The 19,947-nt window shown below is 33.9% G+C and overlaps 1 protein-coding gene across 1 annotated transcript in view; it reads right to left on the bottom strand.

The window, feature by feature from the left end:
- NAV3 (neuron navigator 3) overlaps positions 1-19,947 on the bottom strand; it is a 1,126,484-nt gene that overhangs the window by 498,276 nt on the left and 608,261 nt on the right. The window lies entirely within an intron of this gene.

The raw sequence follows: 19,947 nt of genomic DNA, 5'->3' as shown, positions 1-19,947 counted from the left end.
AGATATCAGACTTAGTCTATTACAAATTGATACTATTGATTATATGAATCCTCTAATTTACTTTACTAGCTGTGTCCTATGTCTAGCCCCCCATCTCCTGCCTTCATGCCTTTGCAGTAGTGGCTTGCATTAGTGCCTTCCCTATTTGCCCTCATCTTAGACACTTACTAGCTGTCTAATTTGAGGTCAAGGTACTATAGTGTGTCTAATTGTAGTTGATGAGACCAATACAAGCTTAGAAGATTTTACCACACAATTTTTACTGTATGCTTGCAAAACTTGGACAGCAAATGAGGATTATGCTAAGAAATTGCTTCCATTTGAATTGTCTTCAGAAGATCATCTTGCAAGATAAGGTACTGGAAATTGAGGTCCTCTTCTTGGCTGAATTGCCAAACATTCTAAAGAATAAAGAGTGCAGCTCCCATGGCCAGGTCATATTATTCAAGTGTTAAACATATGCTGGTCTAAAAGGCAAGGCTGGGACTAGATTCCATAATGAACTTGGGTGAGGAAATCTCTTCCACTAATGTATGTTGGCACTTTCTGGAAAACTTGCAGTCTTAAAGAATTATTGAGAGCACCAATAAGGGAAATTACTTGCCAAGGTAATATATCCAATATATGGTCAAATTGGGGCAGTTAGGTGGTGCAGTGAATAGAGCACTGGCCTTGGAGTCAAGAGGATGGGGGTTCAATACCAGTCTCAGACATTTGATACCTATTATCTATACGACCTTGGGCAAGTCTCTTACCCCTGATTGCCTTGCATCCAGGGCCATCTCTAGTCATCTTAATTCCTATCTGACCACTGGACCCAGATGACTGGGGGAGAAAGTGAGGTCGCTGACTTTGCCCAGCATCCCCTCACTCGAATCCAATTCATGTGCTTGTCAGGGCATGATCTCCCCTGATGTCATGGTCTTCTTTGAGAATGAAGGACAAACATCAGTCAATGTTGAAAGTGAGATTTGAAGTCTGGTGTTCTGGTCTTTAAGACCGGATCCCTTTGCTGACTATCTTTCAAAAATTAAATATATATACATTATAGAAATTAATAATCTATAATAATTTATGCATGTGTATTGTATATTTTGCATATATTATGCATGTTCATGGTTTGTATATATTATATATATATATATATATATATATATATGTACATGTGTGTGTCTAATTGTGGCCATCTCTGATGGGAAGAGAAGAAGAAAAGAAATTTATATGATAACTTTATTATATATTTAAAGAATTGCATTATATATTAAAAAGAATTCCAAGTTTTGCATAATAGAATTGCAGTTTCTTGTATAATCATATTATTTTACTGTAACAGGTTATGGGAATACTTATTCCCAAATTAAATATAAGTAAAAATTTTAAAAAGAAATTAATAGATTAAATTTATACATGTGGTATCCTTAGCACTTCTTCAATGAAATCCTAGTGCAATTCCTCATCAAGGTATAGAAAGAAATCATTTGGCTCTCAAGATTAAGTCACAAGTAGGATTGGTAGTTCCTAACAAATCAGAAACACTTCACTTATAGCTTTAGGGAGGTCTTACATTGTAAGACCAGCCTAATTAATTTAGGAAAACCTCATCAATAAATGAATTGGCTACTAGGTAATGATTATTTTTGTCTTTGTAATTTCTAAAACTGCTTACTAAGGTGCTGAGAAGTTCCAAAGAAATTTAGAGAAGACTTTTTGATAACTTAATGGAAAGAACATTTACTAAGTTCTTGTTTCTTCCCATGCTCATCCACGAGAGAGAGGTTTTGGATACATCTTGGAATGCTGAATAATCACCACACTAGTTATCTGCCATTTTTCATGGTGAGGGATGTGTGTGTGTGTGTGTGTGTGTGTGTGTGTGTGTGTGTGTGTGTCTATGGATATGTGTGTGTGTGAGAGAGTGAATGTGTGTATTACAAAGAGCCATGAAGAATCAACAACCAGAAATAGAAGCATGAAGCCACAAACAAAAAGCTCAAACAAGCAAATTCAACTAAGTTCAATGCAAAGTGGAATTTTTAAGCAGCAAGAAGATACAGATAACTCTGGTATTTTTATGTGTCAAGATATTTTGATAGGTTCTGGAGATACTAAGGCAAAAATGAAATAGTTCATGTCATCATGGGTGTTTATATGTAATACAGTTGGTAGGAGGGATAGAATTAATGGAGAGAGAAAATATATATTTTATAGGTAGACAAAGATATATTTATAGATCCACAGTTTTATAGATCTATAAATTTCTATTTCTATACTTAATTTCTATATCTATTTCTATATTCTATAGATATATAAGTATATAGATATCTATAGAAATAAACAAGAATCTTTTGGGGGGAGCTAAAGGGTAAGTTGATTGTCTGGATTTATGATTTCCCAGTATATAAATACCCTCCACCAAGCATTTGACTTAGAAGGAATACTATAGTGAATTTCTTGGGGGACTTCCAGTTGTGACTTGCTCAGAATGAAAAGAATTCCAATGTGGAAATTTTCCAATGTGGAAAATGATTTTACTTATCTATATAAATTTTCCAATATGGAAAATGATTTTATCTATCTATCTATCTATCTATCTATCTATCTATCTATCTATCTACATAACATTTACTCTTATTCCCTCGTTTTTTCTTCAGAACAATGCTGTGAAGGACATGCTATTATTATTCTACTGAAATAAATCACTATAGATTGACAATGCCTTGATAACTTGTTCTCTGGGAAGTTTCTTGGCAGCAATGAGAGGGTAATTAATGTACTCTGGGTCACAGACTTGGACTTGATCTGGGTTTTCCTAACTAGTTGTACAGTACATTGCTTCTCAAGGTTAGAAGTGGCAAGCTTATTGCAGTCACAAATAAATTAAAATATAATAGGGAAATATTTAACAAAATAAATAAAAATACAAACATTGATAACATTACCTTTAAGAATCAAGTCAATATGTAAGCCAAAGATACCCTTATGAGTTAATACCTCCCATTTCTATTTGTGTTTAGCATCACTGGTCCAACTGACTTCCCTCCTCTACAGTATATTTTGCTAGACACTATCAGGCATTCCAAAAGACAAATGAATACAATCAATTCACAATATTCTGGTTAGAGAAAACTAGATGGATAGAAGGTTGAATTGGGAATAAAGGAACCTCAAATTCAAATCCTACCTCTAGTGTAACCTATATAAGTCTGGGCAAGTTGCTTCATCTCACTTAACCCCAATATCTTCATCTATAAAATCGGTGAAATAATAGCACTTTCTTTAAAGGGTTGTAGGTGAAGATGAAAGAATATATATAAAGTGCTTTATAAACCTAAAAAATTTGGGGATGATACTATCTTAGTACTAGAAAAGTTGTATATTTCCTTTGTAAACGATCTATTGAAAGGAAGAAAAAACAACTCAACAAAGATTTCATACAGAAATGTCATCAGTTTTGTTTTATACCATGCTATTTTGTCACTATTTCTTAAGAAGAAACAAAAATCAGTCAAGAACTATGCAAACTGCAGACAAATTAAATTAAGCCAACAAAGTCTTAATTTCATTCCAATGCACAATGTAGGGTGGGGGTGGGGGGGGGGGTGGGGAGACATTCATGAGCCTTTAGATGGAATTGGGAGAGAAAAGACGAAGGCAAAGTTAGGCTAATCTTTAAAAAAATATTTCAAAATACATGAACAAAAATCTGCCAATTTTATATTATAGAAACTGAGTGTGACATAATATGACATAATAATCATGTTATACAGAAATGCATCCAATCAGGTAAATGATATCTTTGAAGAGAGACAGCATGGTACCGGTCTATAACTATATTTAATATCATCTTTCTTTGTGATATAATTTATTTTATATTTTCAAAAACATAGCCTTCACCATACTACCAAAGGCTCTCTGATATGAAAAAAAGTTAAGATACAGAGAAAGAACTGATAAATACAGAAAATGATTTTACTTATCTATATAAACATAAATATAAATATATATGTATATATATATACATATATATACATAACATTTACTCTTATTCCCTCATTTTTTTCTTCAGAGCAATGCTGTGAAGGACATGCCATTATTATTCTCAATTTACACATGAAGAAACTGAAGCTGGTGTGGATTAAGTTACATGCTCAGGATCCCAGAGTTGCTAACCAAATCAAGATTCAAACTCAGGTCTTTCTGATTCAAGTCTTTAAGTAAGGTAAGAAATAGAAATAACATATTAGAAAGTCATGAAAGAAGATATAGAATGCTTGAAGGGGGAATAGATGAAAATCTTCAAGAAAATGGAAAATTGACATGTGGTGGAATATTGAACTTCCCATGTCATCAAAGGATCTAACAAAGGATTCAATTTTCAATTTTAGTGGGAAGAAAATGTACAATGGAACATCAATATTCTACAATGGTTCTCACAAAGTTGGAGAAATGCCTGTTTGAATATTTTCTTCTTTGGCATTTCTGTAGGGCTCCCTTGAAAACTGTCAGAAGCCTACTTTGGTATTATCACTACAGTTGGCAGGCATGGTTCTGTTCCCATTGAAATATTATTGGAGTTTGGGTTTCACTGACTCCATGGGTGGAAACTGAGAGTAGCTTTAATTCAGTCTTATTCTGTAGCCTCTGGGTGAGATTTTTTTCAGCTTTGTGACAAAGCTATAACCCCAAACCACAAATCTCAGTGGTTTCATGAGATTCATCCTAAACCAATACTTGTAGAGGAAATGAGAAATGTGACCAATTGCCACAGAAGTGTCATTACCAAACAAAAAAGAAGTTTGGACTCCAAAACCCTGTGCTTCTCTAGAGAGGGTAGCTTTGCTCCTTTGTTGAAAACTAATCCTAGTAGAGTTGCTCAAAGGGTGTGGATATTTCATTTTTTTAAACGTTACAAGTCGAAAAGAGGTAATATTGAATAGTATACAGAAAACTGGCCTCAGGGTCAGAAAAACATGAGTTCAATTTCTGTCTCTGACACCTACTGGTCATGTGAATCTGGATGGCTCATTTGACTTCTCGCTTTCCTGACAATTCTTTAAGACTGTGAATTGCAGAGAAGGTGGCGTTGGTAAAGGAAATTTCCTCAACTGGAAGTTCCTTTTTATAAATGAAATCACAGATCTGATTCCTGTCAGTCTTCCTACAGGTCAAAATTCTGTGTGTGTGTGTGTGTGTGTGTGTGTGTGTGTGTGTGTGTGTGTGTGACTTTTAAAATCCATCCAGATTATTCCCTTCAATCTGGAGAAGTAGTTAGATTAATGAAAAGAATTTGGTAATGCTCAGAGACTGAAAGTCATAGCATACCACAGTCTCTGATAAAGAGGGTTCCTCAAAGAGAAATGAAGAGGCATGTGGGTGGACATGAGATTACAAGTCCAATAAAGAATTGCGCAGGAAAAGTTGCCTAAAAAATAAGACAGGACATTGCTGAGTAACCAGAAAAAGAAGGCTATGTAGCAAGATAAATATATTATTATTAATAATAATAAATAGGTTAGACTATCATTTGTAGGTTTGACCACTGCTACTCAGTGAACTCAGAAAACCTAGAAGTCTAGCACATTGGGGTTGAACCCCTCCCCAATATGGAGGAATTGTTAGAAGTCATGAGCAAAACTCACATTAAGAATGGAACTCACATCCCTTCATTACAGGATGGAGCAGCTAGTTGGCACAGTGGATGGAGCACCTGTCCTGAAGTCAGGCAAACTTGAATTAAAATCTGGTCTTGGATAATTATTACCCATGTGATCCTGGACAAATCACACTTAACCCTATTTGCCTCAGTTCCTCAAATGCAAAATAATCTGGAGAAGGAAATGGCAACCCTCTCTCTATCTTTGCCAAGAAAACTCCAAATGAGACCATAGAGTCAGGCAAGATGGAAATGACTCAACAATGACAACACATTGTATAGTATTTTAGAAATAATCATAAAATGTGGGTTCAAATCCATTTCCTGACAATCCTCATTACCTTGAGCAAATTATATAATCTACTTCACCTCAGTTTCCTCTATTGTGAAATGAGTGATTGGGCTAGATTTTCTCTGAGGTTCCTTTCAACTTTAGATATCTGATCCTTTGAGATCACAGATCCAGGGAAATAGCAAAGTACTGTTAAGATTTAATGAATCCTCTGGGGTTAGTAAGTGTGATAGAATGTAAAGAGAACATATTTTGGGTTCACAACATCCCTGTGACATAGGCTGAGTGTATGAGCTTGGTCAAGTCAATTCATTTCTTGGTCCAAACAACAATGTAAGACCACGAGATCTTGATCTGCATTGGTAAAAAGTCTCTGGATCATAAATTATAGGTCTAGACCTCAATTATTCTTACTTTTATTTTGATATTCCTAAATCTTATATCTTAGAGAATCATTGATGCAGAATTTGGAGAGATTTTAAAGGTCACTTAATTTAACCTCTGTGTTTCATAAATTTAAAAAAAAACTATGTCAGCATGTTGAAAAGACTAACCTAAGGTCATAGAGGTAATAAGACTGTGGTGACATATGTAGAGTTGGAAGGAATCTCTAAAAACATCTGTAACATCATGTCAATTTACAGTTAAGGATAAGGAGGGTCAAGAGGGTTAATAAAGCAATCAATAGACATGTATTGAACAGAACAACAGGCTTAGCAGTGGTGATACAGAGAAAAGCTAAAGCTAGTCTATTTTGTCAAAGAGTTCACAACAAGATGTGTTTAACTAAGTGGTGAAGTCGAAGTCGAGACACCTGGAATCAGGAAAGCTCATTTTTCTGAGTTCAAATATGGTTTCAGACACTAGCTGTGTGACCCTGGGCAATTCAATTAGCCTTGTTTATCTCAGTTTCCTCATCTGTCAAATGAGCTAGAGAAGGAAATGGCAAATCACTCTGGTATCCTTGCCAAGAAAAACTCCAGATGGGTTTTCAAAGAGTCAGATGTGGGTAAAAAACAACTGAAATAATAATAGAGGCAAGATTTGAAATCAAATCTGCTGATTTTAGAGCCTATTCTTTTCACTGAACCACACTATCCCCTAAATAAGAGGCCTAGAATTCAAACACACATTCTTTGATTTCTAATCTATTATTCATTCCACTGTACCATACTCTCTAATAAACTATCTTTTTTCCCAAGCAAAGGAGTACCTCTTCAGTTAATATATAAAGGTCTTTAGTTGAACTTGAGAAGATGTTCTTCAAAGGATTGATCCATAAATATCATTATTTCCCTCTAGGCAGATACTTTTACCTTGTTTTCAAATTTTTATCAGTATCTATTAGGTCCCATTGGATTTCAGAATCATTCTCTTAATTAAAATAATTTGAATAGAGTATTTTTTTTATTTTATTTATTTATGGCAATGGGGTTAAGTGATTTGCCCAAGGTCAACACAGCTAGGAAATTATTAAGTGTCTTAGGTCACATTTGAACTCAGGTCCTCCTGACTCCAGGGCCTGTGCCCTATCCACTATTACACCTAGTTGCCCCAACAAAGAGTATTATGCTTTAGAATTGGAAATTTTTTAGAATTTTTTAGAATTGAGATCAGAGGATTTGAACTCAAATCTTGACTTGTTACTTACTAACAAGTAAGACCTTGGGCAATTCAGAGGGCCTCTTTGAGTTTCAGTATTCCAATATGGAAGTTTAGGTGGAATAGATTAGATAATCTAAAGTTTCTTCTATCTCAAAATCTATCATTTTATGACATAATATTCTTTAGTTTAAAACAAAAGAAATGGCTACAGAATGAATGTTTAATGTTATTTGATTGGGCATGACTTTAATCTAAAATGGTGAAAAATCCCATGAGAATAAGGGCATCTAGATGACCCTATGGAGTTATACCATCCAGAAAATGATTTCCCACCAAGAATTTTACAAGAACGTTCATTATCTTTTGGAATAAGCAAAGATCAGATACTAGACTGTTAAGTAATGCTAGTCTTATGAATAATGAACTCATCATGATTTTAATTCCTTTTTCTCCTAATGTCTTGACAATAAATACAGTAGTAGCAGTAGCATTTTTCATTTTTTAATAAAAAAAAGTGAAAATACATTTCAACTCTTTAATCAATCAATCAAAAAAAAAAGAAGACAAAGACGAGGAAAGGATTTTATACACAGCAAAAAAAGCAAGGAATTTTATCCCAGCCAAGGCAGCTCTTTGAAAAGATGAGCTGGCAATTGACCAATTAAAAAAAAATGTCACCAGATGTTTATTGCTGTAATGACTACCAACTAGCTGAATGTGATCGGCATATGCATATGTCATTTAGGCCCCTGAATGCAGCTCCAGCCAATGGAAGTAGCAATAGCTTCCATCCCTTAGGATGGCTTATTGGAAATTCCAATTGATGAAGATGCCAAAATGAAACCCTTTACTCTACATTTTCATATAGAGCATCTCTCTGTTGTTGAAAAGCCCTGTGGGATTTTTATGATTTGCCTAAGATGCTTCTGGGAGTCACTATGGGAACACTGAAATGACAATGAATCAAGACAAGAACAGCTGGTAGGAAAGACAAGCAATCTGGTTAAATAAGTCAGGGCTGGGTGTGATCATGTAACACTGTTCAATCTGTGAGTCCCAAAAGACCATCTTGGTCATCAACATTAACTATAAACCTCAAGAAGAGTTAAATACTGCTACTGCCTACTTGGCTTAGAAAGAGATTTTTCACTTGCAAAGGACTTCACATGTGACTTTGATCTAATGTGCTGAACTGGAAACTCTAATATCAAAATAAGAGTAGAAATTTTGATTTGTCCCATATTTATTGGACATGTGGCCTAACCCTAACAGAATCTAATATTTTCGTGGTGGGGGGGGAGAAAGAGACTGTTTCAATATTATATTTGGATCCCCAGAACCTTACAAAGTACAGAGGAAAGTCAGATAGTCATTCAGACAACAAAGATTTGTTACATTTATTCATTTATTAAATATTTATCATCTGCAAGGCCATGCTTTAAATACTGAGTATATCAAAACAAGCAGGGAAGATAGTTCCTGCCCTCAAGAAGTTTATATTTTAATGGGGGCAGGCCAAAGAACAAATAGAGAGGAGAGAGGACAACATGATATGGAGAAGGAAGACTGCACTGAGGATCTGATTCTAGGCAAGATGAAGTAAAAACTCACCTAACAGAAGCTGACATCCTAGGAAAAGAGTATAAGTTTGCAGTAGGTAGGTAGATGTTAATGATGGCTAACATCATGGCAACATTATGTAGAGATGACTGGAAGTAGATGATTTCTGAAGTCCTTTCTAGTTCAAAACCCCATGATCCTAAGTGCTTTATTGACTGGTCATTTGACAAAAGGATCAAAGTTTGGAAAGGATTTTTTATCATGTTGATCAAATTTACCTGGGAGTAATATTAAGAGTGGTTTCTTTTAGGGAATTTGCATAATCAGTAAGAGTATCAGTTTTACTCTCATGGCCAACGTATGGTATTGAATGACAATTTCTTTTGCCAAAGCACATCTGCTTAATAAGAGTAATCATTTCAGTTTGGAACACTCTCAAATCATTCAGATACACTATTATGCATAAATGTTTCCAAATGATAGTGATTTTCCTTTTTTAAATTTAGAAATCTTCTACTGAATGATTTTGATCCAAAGAGTCCAACGTACTTGACATATATATATATATATATATATATATATATATATATATATATATATATATATATATGTATTAACAGGCACTAGAGTTAAGTTCTCTTACTAGCCTCTAGCTATTCTATTTTTCACAACCAAAGTCAGCACAATTAGAGAAACCTTGGAAATGAAAGAAGTAAGGAAGGGCTGGTATAGTTCTGTATGCCATTGGGATTCTAAGAATTATTTTAGGCTATTTCAGTCCTTTCTATTGCAAGGAATTCATCTTTTAGGGGCTATTTTTAGACTCCAATTTCTAACTCAGGAATGGTAAAAGCAATAAAACTTTTCCATTTTGGTGAAGCCCATGGATCTCTTGTCAAAATAATATATTTAAGTACATAAAATAAAACACATAAAAATGCAGAGAAAATAATTATGTGGAGATACAGTTGTAAATCTATTTTTAAAAATCAAATCCAAGGACCCAAGATTAAGAACTCCTACTCTAGAATAACTCATATATTTTTTCTTCCATATGAATACTCCTTCCATTCTTACTGATTACAATACTATCAGAACTTCTCATCTTGTAAAACTCTTGTCCATATTTACACACAAATCCTACACAGAGAATCTATCCAATGTACTAGACTCAAGTTTATGTGTGTGTGTTTATTCTTTTAATAGGTCAAGAATTACAAAAGTATCTATTTGTATTCTCTTATTCTCATGATAAAACCAATCTACTCTTCCTAATTATATACCTTTTATAAGATAATTTAAACCACACCTTAAGGATAAGTTAACTGGCAATGTTTTAAGTCCTGCTTACACACACTATAGGTTTATTCTTGACCCTTTGGATTACAACTAGGGAGCAATGAATATGAATAAATCAACTGAAGTGGTCACATTATTTGAATTTACATTCCATGTTACTACTGGGTTAATTACTACTGGGTTTTTATGTAATTGTAACTTCAAATAGTATGAATTGAAATGAATATGGATACTTCATAGGATATATTATTTGGACTGAGTATGTTAGAATTGGCAGTATTGGAGTATTGCATAGAATTGGAATCTCATGTACAATGAATGATCCAAAATCTAAATCAGCCCACCATACTGCTTTTGTACCACTTGAGAGTTAAAGGATTTTTTTTCCATTTCGAAATAAAATTCCATTTCATTTTATAATGTATATATTTATAATGTTCACGAGTCTTACCAAAAAAACTGACCTTGGGCTGTAATTTTCAGACTAAGGCATAGGACAACCGACTTGAACCCAGAATGGCTTGGGTTTAAATCCTGCTTCAGACACTTATTAATTGTCTGATTCTAGATAAATCATTTAACTTCTCTGGTCCCAAGTCTCTTCATCTGCAAAATGGAGTTGAAATTGAGGACCTCTAAAGTTCTTTACAATTTAAAAATCTATGATCCAATCATTTGTCATTTAATTCCACTGAGAACTTGGTGTTCCATGATGGAGAGACATTTAGTATTAATGAAACAAGATGGTTGTTAAAAAGATAGGCTTCCATGACAATAAGTAACTTGGGGTCACTAAACATCGCATGGTTTAAAATATTTGAACTCTCACAATATCCAGTTGTCCTCATATCTACACCCCCCTCACAGACCATTTTCATTCTTTCTTGAAGATCAATTAATTAATCAACATATTTATTGAATGTCTTCTATGTATGTGTCAGATACTTTGAAAGAAATAATCATACATTCAAGAAGCTCATATTCTAATAAGGGAGAAAACAAGTGCATATATAAATAAATATATATTATGAAACTAGGTGAAATAAGTATATCTAAAATAAATATGGAATAAATGAGGCTAAAGTTAAGGAAAGAATATGAGATTTCGTTAGGGGAAAATCTGGTTCCTGTAGCACTGAGAGGTTATGTGAGTGGCTGAGTCATGCCAGTTTTCCTGATCTAGCCAAATTTCTTCCTGATATGCAAAATCACCTCTCAGAATAAATGTGAATGTAAGAAAGATAAAGTAGTTTACTATCAGCTAATTTGGGAGGGAGGACACCCACAGTTGGAGAGATCAATGAAGATTTCAGGTAAAAGATGGTATCTTAGGGCAGGTAGGTGGTGCAGTGGATAGACCCTAGACTGAAGTCAGGAGTACCTGAGTTCAAATCCAACCTCAGACATTTAATAATTACCTAGCTGTGTGGCCTTGGGCAAGCCACTTTGTTCCATTTGCCTTGCAAAAAAACAAAAAAAAAGATGGTATTTTAAAGAAAAAGATGAATTCTATGAGCTTAAGGTAAGAAAAAATAAGTTTTATGTGGTAGAGCCTGTACAAGGCAGAGACAATGTCACTACCAAAATCAGTTTGACTGAGGATAGAGTTTAGAAGGACAAATAATACCCAATAATGTTGGGAAGACAGAATGGTATGAAGTAATACACAGCTTTAAAAACTTAGCAGAGGGGGCAGCTAGGTGGTGCAGTGGATAAAGCACCAGCCCTGGAGTCAGGAGTACCTGGGTTCAAATCTGGTCTCAGACACTTAATAATTACCTAGCTGTGTGGCCTTGGGCAAGCCACTTAACCCCATTTGCCTTGCAAAAAAAATCTAAAAAAACAAATTTAGCAGAGGAATCTATATTTTATTCTAGAAGTATAAAGGAGCAATTAAAATTGGCAGAGTACAGAAATAACATGGTCAGACATGTTTAAGGATGATCAGTTTGGCATAGGTTTCTCAAGTTAAATTAGTTGATGAGAAAAGTAAGGTAGGGAGAAAGATTAGGAGGATATTGTAATTATATAGGTGAGAGGCAATATAATCTGAATTCAAGTGTTGGTACATGAGGACCCACCCCCCAAAAAAATTAAATGACAAAAGTCTAGGAGAGGTAAAAAATGGCAAAATCTGACAAGTGATTGGCTGTATACATTGAGGGAATATGAAGAGATGAAAATAATGTCAAAGTTATAAAAGCAGAAAACCAAAATAATAGTGGTATTTTTGAAAAAAATAGATGAGTTTGGAGGAGAGATGAGTTTGGAGGGAAAAGAAAAGGAGTTCCAATTTTTTTGATGGGTTGACCTTGAGATGTCTTCAGGACATCCAGTTTGAAATTTCAAATAACTAATTTTATTGAAACACTGAAATTCATGGAAGAGACTAGGATTAGACATATAGATCTGGGAATCATCAGCATAGAAATTATAGAAATAGGTATATGGCAATTGCTGAGGTTAACAGGAGAATAAGAGAGCTCAGGACAGAGCTCAGGAGAACAGCCACAATTGGAGGGTGCTATATTCATGATAGGTTGCAAGATTCTAGTAATCTAGTAGAAAGATGTGAACATTTAAATGTATAATTCAAGGTTTATTTTAAGGAAAATAAAAGAAATACAAAATACTATGAGAATAAACTAGGAAAAGATTAGGTGGTACAATGGATAGAGCACTGGCCTTAAAGTCAAGAGGACAGGAGTTCAAATTCAGCTTCAGACACTGACTAGCTGTGTGACCTTGGACTTCACTTAGCCCTGGTTACCTCATGTCCAGGGCCATCTCCAGTCATTCTGATTCATGTTTGGCCACTGGATCTTAGATGTCTCTGGAGGGGAAAGTAAGGCTGGTGACTTAGCACCACAGTCCCCCCTCACTCAAATCCAATTCACATGCTTGTCATGACATCACTTCCCTGATGTCATGGTCTTCTCGGAGAATGAAGGACAAATGATATGAGAACAAGGCAATGATTAATACATTCTATAAATTCTTAACTGTCTTCCATTCTATTCTTCCCTTTTTATATCCGTTGTAATGCTCAAGGTGTTTCTTTTGGTGTCACTGACTGCAACTACCTATTAAAAACCCAACCTTTTCACTTAAATCATACCTTTTCCAGAAAGAATTCTTTAATTCCCTTCAACCACAACTAAATTAATTGTGGCTGATTATCATTTCAGTCCTATCTTATTCTTCTGGATCCTATTTGGGTTTTTCTTCACAAAGATTTGGGAATGGTTTGCTATTTCCTTCTCTGGCTCATTTTACAGATGAGAGAACAAGTGACTTGTCCAGGATTCCTGTTAGGAAATGTCTGAAGTCCAATTTGAACTCAGAAAGAATAATTTTCATGACTCTAGGCTTGGTATGCTGTCTACTATACCATCATGTTGTCCAATGAATTAATTATTCATTTCTTTCTTCTTTTGGCCCTCTCTTCTGTTCTTATCATTTTCTATACATATATGGTTTAGTACCCATTTTTTGTCACCCGACTGATAGCAAGGGAAGTCTAAATTTGTCTCAGCAGTCTCTACTTCCTAGAATGATGCCTTGGCATTATGATGAAATTTTTGATGAATTGTAGACTACTCATCCAACTGCATCATGTCACAATCTGTATAGTATTTTGCAGATGAACATTTCATCCACATTGGTTTTGCAACGTGGGGTAATTTAGAAGGTTTCTATGGTTTTGTTGTTGATTTCAGCAAAAGGGTCTATAAGTGTTTCTTGACATGATACATTTAGTACAATGTCATCAGCAAATAGGAGAAGGAGGTAGCCAAAAAAAACAGAAAGAAAATAAAGGAAAAAAGACATCATTAAAAAGGAAAGCTTTTATTTGGCTATTAAGCACTTATCTTCTGCATCACTACTGAAGATTTTAGCAAGATACTGGTGCTTTGCTTGATATTAACTTTCACTGGACTACTGAACAAAACTCTTTGTGGTCACATCTGTCATAGATTCAAATGTGGTTTCATGAACATGTGGGAGATACTATGAGAAGGGTTTTAAATTTGTATTTTGTTCTGCACCTATCTGTCAGTTGGGTTCCATAAAGCTGTGGTCAACTATATAAAACTCTGAGAAAGTAAATAGTGTAAGAGCAAGAGTTTACATTTTTTTGAGAAATTATGTCTTTCCCTGCTTTAGATCCCCCATGAAATCATTTCTGCCTTTGTTGACTTCTCTAGAAAGAACTTATAGGCTGTTATTCATTGAAATGGTATCTCTGAAAGCACAAAATGGTATCATAGCCCTGAAAGTCATTTTGTGTTTCACTATTTTATGGATTTCCACAGTTAACAATGGTCATCACCCATTGACCAAAATTCTAGTGATGTATCCCTTTGGACCTGTCTGGTACTTAGATAACAGAAGGATCCTTGTTGCTGAGGCTACAGACAAACATTACTCAATTGGTAAAATGTGCTCTACATTGACCTTTGAGAACTTAGAATGTCAATGAAGACTTCAAGAGATATACATCAATGAGTTTATAATAAGTCTTCACCATCAGCAAATTCTTTAACTCTCCTATTTTTTTTAACACTAGCAATTTCCTTTAAAACTCTTCATTGAGAAATATTAGCTGGCTGATAAAGTGAAAGTACTTAAATAGTACTTAGTTCTAAAGTGATTCTTAATGTTTCTTTTTAAGGATTTAATACTTAGTCAGGCAAAAAGTGTGATCTCAATGGTGGTCTAACTCTCCTTCCCTACCTTATTAAACATTGCTCCCCTTCCTATACTGACAAACTGAGCTCCTTGCTTTGTCTTATAAAAGATCTTCAGTTTCCTATTTCTATGCCTCAGTCACCCATAAATGGAATATATTTCCTCTGTTCCTCTGCCTCTCAGAATCCTAATCCTCTTTCATACATCGACTCAAGTACTATTTTTATGACACTTTTTCTCATCCCCTCACACATATAGCTGATGCCTTTGTTTAATATTACTTGCATTTATATTGTATACATTTTCTACTTATGAGCTAATAGAATGTAAATTCATTAAGGGCAAGGAATATCTTACTCTCATCTAACTATCCCCAGGACTTAACAGAGCAAGATATACATTTTGAACTTAATACAGGTTTAGTTAATTGTTTCATGTTATATTCATTGAATCTGAATGGTCAAATTGTCTATTGCTTTGGTTTTCTGTGAGCTTTCTCTGTTTTAATGTAACAGCATAAGTAGCTAGGTGGCACAGTAATGGACTTGTTGGGCCAGGCATAAAGAAAATGGAATTTTAAATTCTATCTTAAACAATTACTAGCTGGACCTGGCCAGGCCACTTACCTTGTCTGCCTCACTTTCTTCATAGGCAAAATGGGAATAGAATGAGAAAAATATCTCCCTCCCAGAGTTGTTAAGAGTAAAAATGAAATATTTGTATAAGTGTTTTGAAAACCTAAAAAACACATATAAATGCTAGTTATTGCTATTTAACTATTATGAAATTATTGCCTGTATTTTAGATGGAAAAACACATATGGAGAAAACTATCCAGTTTCTAAGTAATGATTTGGTTAGCTATATGAAATAGAATCAACATTCTTCTATTCAAATACTATAACTACGGTATTGTCAGAAATTACTTGAGACAGATCATATAATCACTCCAGGGCTGACATACACATTCTTGTTAGTTTTTACTAGAAAAAAAAAGGTAATTTATAGATTCACGGAGACTAGGTTTAAACAATGTACAAAGCCAACATACAGAAGTCTTTTGTCAAATTTTATTTGAAAAGAAATTGCATTTGAGACTTCTGTCTTAAAATCAGTCTTGGAAACAAGTTAAAACAATGTCAAAAACCATTATCCAAGTCCTTATAATGCAAAGCAAAATAAGATGACCTGTACCCAAGACCAAAAGGAACTACTACCACTGATTTTATCCAATTTTCTTTCTTTTTTTTTTAGAGGCAATCAAAGTTAAGTGATTTTTCCAGGGCTATACAGTTTATCAGTATTATAATATCTGAGACTGAATTTGAACTCGTCCTTCTGACTCCAGGGCTGTGCTCTATCTACCGCACCACTTAGCTGTCCTTAATTTTCTACTTTTCTTTTTTCAGTTGTTTTTGTTTGTTTCTTTTAATAATATTTATTTATTTAGTTTTGCAACTACATGTAAAGATAATTTAAAACAATCATTTTTTGATGAGGTTTTGAGCTCCATATTTGTCTCCTTCCCTTCCTTCCCTCCCTCCTCCCCTTGACAGAGAGCAATCTAATATAGGTTATACATGAATAACTATGCTAAATATTTCTATTTTTCTTCAAAACTTGATTTAATTGTTCTCACAAAAGCAAGGAATATTAAAACTGGAGAGGACCTTAAGTATCTTTTAACCTCAAGATCCTTGTCTTCTATGTGTGTCATGGACTCTTTTGACTGATCGAATCAATGGGTTCCTTCTTACAATAATTTTTTAAGCATGAAATAAAATACATAAGAAGAGAATCAATCACATAAAAATATATTAATGAAACATTAAAAAACTAGAAGGGTCATTGAACTCGAGTTTAAAAATTCTGCTCTAATCCAATCACAATGTTTTTACAAAGGAGACTAAGATCCATTTCTATTGACTTCCTCAAAGTTTCACAACCGGTGGGTGGGTGGCAAAGTGAATGCTTTAATGTAGGTTTCTTACTTAGTTGGCCTTGCTTATGGGCATCATTATAGTTGTTTTTTTTAAACAAAATTAATAATAAAAACATGTGCTTGGTTTTTGATTCATAAAACTGTAATATTATATATGTTAAGGTCCACGTGCAGAAGCTATATCATTTGACTACAGGAAGATCATCAGCAAGTTGGCAGGCACAATATTCCTGAAGGACCGTGAAAACTTTAAAGGAGATTAAAAACAATGAAGTGAATAACAAAGAAACATTTTTATTGAGTTAACCAGTAAGTTCAAAAACAAGTTAATAAAAACTTACTGTTTTTGATTCAATTAAACTTTTTTTTTTACTATTATTCATCTCAAGTTAAGTGAATAAAAGTAATTTTAAAAAACTTAATTGGTTCTGGACCTTGATAAAAAGAATTAATATAATGATGTTTGTTATTGATTTTGAATTTTTTTTAAAGTTGTGAATCTTTTTTTTTCCTTCTTGAAAGAAAGTCTCATCAGTCCTAACAGTTTACATATTTGTTGGTTTATTTACTAATAGCCTGGTTGTCAAATAACTATTTTAATTTATGGAATTGGTGTTGCTCTTTATTATTACTTATGATCACAATTCCTTGTTTAGCATTTGGAGAGACATTGAGATGATGAAAGTAAATAAATTAAATGTGTTTTTTCATAACCAGTTTTTCTTTAGAGGAATTCTAAGAACTGTCTCACAGAATTCCAGGTCTCCATGAAATATCATTGGAAAGAACCTCAAGTGGCACCATTGTATTTAATTAAAATTTGAAAGGAAACCTAGAAATCATTTATTTTCAACTCCTAACAAATACAGAAGTCCCCTCAATCATATTTCAAATGGATATTCACCACATTTTTGTTGAAACATTGTTTGTTGACAATGAGAGACTGAATCAACTGTTGTACTATGCTAATTTGGGGAAAACTAATCTTTGAGTATTTATGAATTTTTTTTCTATATAAAATTTATGAAATATATTTTCCTATAGCCTGAATTATTTAGTCCTATTTCTGTTCTCTTGAGAAGAATACTTTTTCTCTTACTTTTCAGCCTGTTCCAAGTCTATGTTGGTTATCTTGATACAATAAGATGACTGAACCACACACAAACTCAATAACTTAGCAGTGAACCTCCTCACTTAATTCAATTCATATGCATGTCATTTCATCAATTCACTGATGTCATAGTCTTCTTTGAGAATGAAGGACAAACATCATCATTATCACCCAGATCTACCATACTATGCAAAGATTCACCCACACCACCCAGTTTTCTCCCAATTTATTTTCTGGTCTCCAACACCATACTAGTTATCCTGGTAACTGCATATATTATATTTCCCTTTCCCCTCCACCCCTGTTTCCACTTCCCTTTTATGGGGAGTTTTCCCTTGAGAGTAGGGACTAGATAGATTATAGCTAGATAGAGATAGAGATATAGAGATAAAGATGGAGATAGAGCTAGAGCTAGAGCTAGAGATGGAGATAGAGATAGAGATAGCAATAGAGATAGAGATAGAGATAGAGATAGAGATAGAGATAGAGATAGAGATAGAGATAGAGATAGAGATAGAGGTAGAGGTAGAGGTAGAGGTAGAGGTAGAGGTAGAGGTAGAGATAGAGATAGAGATAGAGATAGAGGTAGAGACAGAGATGATAGAGATATGTATCTCCATTGGTTGTTAAAGTGCCTGGTACTTAATAAACACTTTTTAAATATGCTTAACCTAATTTAATCTCTGATCTTTTGTGTGACCCATTTTAATATTTCAGTGAATTTCAGATCTCTTCAATAATAATATACCTTTAATCTGGAAAGCCTTCCTCTAGACCTTTTCATATTTTGTTTGTTTACATAGCAGGGAGTCTGTTTATCCTTGGTTTTCACTCTTGGATCAGTTCATATCCTTTTCTAGTCATTCATTTCTTTAACAATATCCCTTTTTTTACTTCTTGTAGACAATCACTTCATTTTGAGGAGGGAGAAATGCTTTTGAACTACACCAAAATGTCACTGAATTATACATATTCTTTGATGCTGCAAGACTATTAGGCACATATGCAAAGAAGGTCAGAAAAAAAATAAAAATGTTTAGAGGAGATATTTTTTGATATTTTATTTTTACAAATACATGTTATGACAGTTTTTCAACATTCATCCATATGCAAATGTATATTTGTAAGTTATAAATTTTCCTTCTATCCTTCCCACACCCTTCCCCTCAGTAGCAAACAATCAGGTTAACATTGTACATACATATTTGTGATGAATATGTTTCTAGATAAGTAATTTTCAGTATGAGGAATTAAAATTAAGGGAAAGAGATACATAAGAGATTTTTTTTTATAAAGTGTTCATCAGATCAACCTTAATGGACTTACTCATAGCAACAGGGCAACGATCAGGTGCAATTTGGGTATGTCTGCAACAAAGAATGCCATCTGTATCCTGAGAAAGAATTGTAGAGCTTGAACAAAGACCAAAGACTATTATCTTTAATTTTTTTAAAAAACTGTTATCTTATTATGTAATTTTACTATCTCATACTTTATGTTTCTTCCTTAAGGATGTGATTTCTCTCTCATCACATTCAACTTAGATCAATGCATACCATGGAAACAATGTAAAGACTAACAGACTGCCTTCTGCGGGGGGGGGGGGGGAAGGAAGAAAGATTAGGAGAAAAATTGTAAAATTTGAAATAAATAAAATCTTTCAAATAAAATAAAAAAATAAAGTGTTCATCTGATTCTAAAGAGTTTTTTTTTTTTGGTTTGGTTTGAATGGTTTTTCTTCCTCTGGATGGGGATAGCATTGTCCATAGTTGGTCTAATAGGGTTGTCCTAGCT

Source organism: Macrotis lagotis, chromosome 2, assembly GCF_037893015.1.
Source record: "Macrotis lagotis isolate mMagLag1 chromosome 2, bilby.v1.9.chrom.fasta, whole genome shotgun sequence".
Classification (NCBI taxonomy): Eukaryota; Metazoa; Chordata; class Mammalia; order Peramelemorphia; family Peramelidae; genus Macrotis; species Macrotis lagotis.
The sequence above is the reverse complement of the archived record's forward strand: the minus strand, read 5'-3'. Positions and strand labels throughout refer to the sequence as shown.